A 4234-nucleotide genomic window follows, 5' to 3' on the forward strand; every position below is an offset into this window, starting at 1 on the left:
TAAAATTTCTGATTTGTGACCAAAAAATAATAAGTGATTAACTAAATCGTTAATTTGTGACCAAACTATATAGATATTCGACCTAAATATATTTAGTTAATAAAATAAATAAATAATTAAATCATAATTAAATTTTAATAAAAATCTGATTTTTGAAGTTTGAAACTTGTTTTCTTGATTTTGAAATGTATGATACTTAAACTCTTATTTATGAATTTTTCTCATTTTTCAATCACATGGCAAAAATAAAAATAAAATTTGATTAGCGACTTGAAATAAATGGGACAAAATAGTCTAATTTTGTTTAAAATTATAAATGGTATTAATATTCTGTCTTACTAGAAAGTTACAAATAATTCTTATAAAAAAGAACGGTTATAAAATAGAGAGAAGAAGAGAAAAAATTAGAGATTTTTCAGTAGACTTGTGTTTTATTAATAATCAAAGCCTCATATTTATACAAAAATTAAAGTTACAAGGGATACAATGGTAATAATAACTAAATCTGTATGAGTATAATTGTCGTTCATAAATACTACTATATTTACAACACTCCCTCTTGAATTACTATTTACACAATAATTATCTCACCGAAATATTGTTTGGCAAAAAATTCAATGGGAAAAAAATGTCAACAAATGAAAAAGTTTATAAATAATTTGAAGTAACAAAATGCTGCATCGTTAAAACATTGTTAAGAATGCTCAATGAGATAAAACTTGATCGAAGAAAAAAGTATAGCTACTCTCTCTGATTTCAATTCTTGTATCAATTCAAATTTGTCTTGTATATCAATGTTTTCAATATTGCAATTTCTAGTGAAATATGTCTCACGTTGTCTTGTATAGTTTTTAAAAAACACTTTCTTCACACAAGATATTTACAACCTTTGATGATCATAGTAACATGATGATTTGACAAATAACTTTTATTAATCTTTTCGGGAGTCTCATAAATATAAAAATATTATTTTGAAGGTAAATGTCTTATATGTTATGGTCGTTAATTACAAAAAGAATATGTCTCGTTAAATTCATATTGGAAAAAATCCTATGTGAAAAAATAGAATGAAAGAAAAAGAGTAAGGGTTTGTTTGGTAGTGATTTGGAGAATTGATTTTTTGACTATTACAGAAAAAGTGGGTTCTACCTATTGATTTTTTTGGAGAGAAAAATCAATACCAAACATGCACTAAATTATTTTTTTGAGTAAACTACAAAAAGTCGTCAAAAAAAAATCCATTAGAACAAAACTAATATCGCTTGAATTATGCTTCAGGCATATTAAATTTTTCAAAAATATTAAAAATTTAAAACCATACAAAATAAATTGGCTATAATCACATTCATATCAAATTTTATACATTGTCAGATTAATAAAATAGAGACTTGTGATTACATTCACTACATAATAATTTATATACTTATACAAGTATTTGCAAAATTCATTATGTAAAGAATCGTACATTTCATATTACGACTTTATTTTTTCCATTTTCATTTCATATAAATATACACTTTTAGGTTTTGGGACTACAGGTCTAGAAACTTCAGATTTCTCTAGTAAGTTCAATTTTACTAGGATTGCGTCCTTTAGTTGGCCAATTATTTTTTTCGATCAATATGTTTCGACAAATTTATTTCGATTCCCAAGTTATTCATAGATGATGCAGTACAAGCGCAAAAATGTAGTCGACAACTTTTCTTTTTTAATTCTATTTCTTTTCTCATACCCACATAACTTATTAAAATCTATCAATTTTTTAACATATCATATACCTAAACTTTCTCAAATTTTACTTTTTATTATGCATATATATACTTTACAAAAATATATGCCTCCTAAATGAGATCATCTTTATAAATTGCTCAATTTTCATTTGAATTTTTTTTTTAATATTAGAATCGAATCATCACACTTGAGACGTACCATAATATTAATGAATTGTCCTCTAGAACATTAATTCGAGTTGAAGCATTTAAGACTGGCGTATAAGATATTGTTCATCTGTAAATGTATCAAAATGAAGTATCTTTTGAACTTCTGATTTGAACTTATTTTTTTTACGAGAATCTAGATGATATTAGAATGCTCATTTTGTGTATAATTTTCAGCTTTTTAAATCATTCCTCTAATGCTGAAAGAATTGTCTAATCAAATTGGCAATCAGCTAATCGTGTTATAAAATATTGCTTATTTGATATAAGGACTCAAAATATGTATTCATTCTCAACTTTCTTTACATTCCATCTCAGTGTATTATGGTGGATAAATCGTACATGTATTGCATTATCAAAATAATTAGATGAAAAAATTAGGCTATGACTATAAGTCAATTACATTACGAAGAACTATGGTATTAGCATGATGCTTAATAGAATACCAAAACATAAGTGGGAGCTTTTTTTTTTTCTCAATACTAATGATTAAGAAATTAATTGGAAGCGTTTAACATACAATATTATTAAATGATTTATAGACATCACGACTAACACTTATTAAAATGTTGAGATTTATGCTCACTAGTATTAACAAGACACACAATCTTAATTGTATAATCTGAAAATTATGTTTATAATTTAAAATTTGAGCCACAACGTCACAAACTTCAGGTTGTGAAAACCAAGCAATCATCTAGTAGATGTATTGAATCTATTACATACAATTAACATTTAGATGGTCAACGTGGCCTCATATATCACCCATATTAATATAGAGAGTTCACTCCTTATATTAGCTAGCGATTATCAATGATTTATTTTTCAATAAAGAGAACAAATAATGTATAGGAATTCATTGAATTAAAGAATCTTCTAGTTCTTTGTTGAATGTACATTTGAATTTTCATTTCACATCATTATTGATCCAGTGATTATCTAACTATGCATATCAAACAATAAAATATAAAAGTTATTGAACTTCAGGTTCAATAGAATATTTATCAAAATGGTCACTGGAGTTTAGTATAATGTACCGATGAAGAAACACTTTTAAAAGCTTTGTAGATTTTTCTTTTATTTAATGGAGATCAAATTACTAGCAATAGTAAGTTTATTTCTCAAAACAGTATTTCTCAAAAATATTTATATTAAGGGCATATTTGAGCCACATTTTTTCAAAAAAATACATTTTTAAACAGTGATTTGACATCATTTCAACAACGCATTCTTTAATAAAATAATATTACATGCAAATAAAAAACTTTTCCTTATTTTTTAACAACACATTTTCCATCAATACACTATTCAAGAATGCATTATCACCAAAATAATGTGGCTCAAAAACCCTCTAATAAAATATTACTTCTTTAAAAAAAATTAATTGAAATTACAATTATTAAAATCGATATAATATTTACATTAAAATGTCTAAAATGATTCCTCAAAAATAGCCACATAATATTCTTCAAAAGTATCAATGAATGTAAAATTTTGTTTCTTTTAAAGCGACACATATTCTTCTACAATATTGATCTGTACTAATTGATTCAAACAATTGTGCAATATGTTTATAAAATATTTAAATGTCTTAAATCATTTCGTTCAGGAATAATAATAATATCATGTTCATCAAGAGTAATAACATATTATTGTTTATAGTAATAAATTATATAAGGATTTACTCTTAATGAGTGAAAGCATAATTTATATTAGATCATATATTATTATGCTCTTCGAGAGTAAGAAAAATCTAATTAGAATATTAATGGGATTTATAATATGCTACTTCGAGAGCACACTATATTTTATTATTGCCTTTTCAAGAGCAATATGTCAATATTCTATTGAAAAATTGAAAATTATAATCCATGCTCTTCAAGAGCAAATAATGTTCTTATAGAATATTAATTATAATGTTACACTACTTCAGGAACAATAACATGATGGATTATCAATTTAAAGTTTATAAAATAATATCTAAAAATATTTAATTAGTTTAAAAATATTAATTATCATATAGAAAGGATATGACATAAAAAGTAATTGCCAAGCAGATAGGATATGAATTTATATGCAAAAATTAATTACGAAACATGTATTAGGAAAAAAAATCTTTTATATACAAAAGTTAATAGAATTGACTAAATATTTTACCAACATACAAAAGATACTAAATGTGCACATGAATTCCACGTATACAAAAGTTAAAGGCAAAAATAACTTCAAAAAAAATTTCACATCCACAGAAGTTGAAGGCCTGAATTCTACATCTCAAAAGGCATGAATTGGATGCG

The sequence above is a fragment of the Olea europaea genome, chromosome 6, assembly GCF_002742605.1.
Source record: "Olea europaea var. sylvestris chromosome 6, O_europaea_v1, whole genome shotgun sequence".
In the NCBI taxonomy this organism is placed as follows: domain Eukaryota; kingdom Viridiplantae; phylum Streptophyta; class Magnoliopsida; order Lamiales; family Oleaceae; genus Olea; species Olea europaea.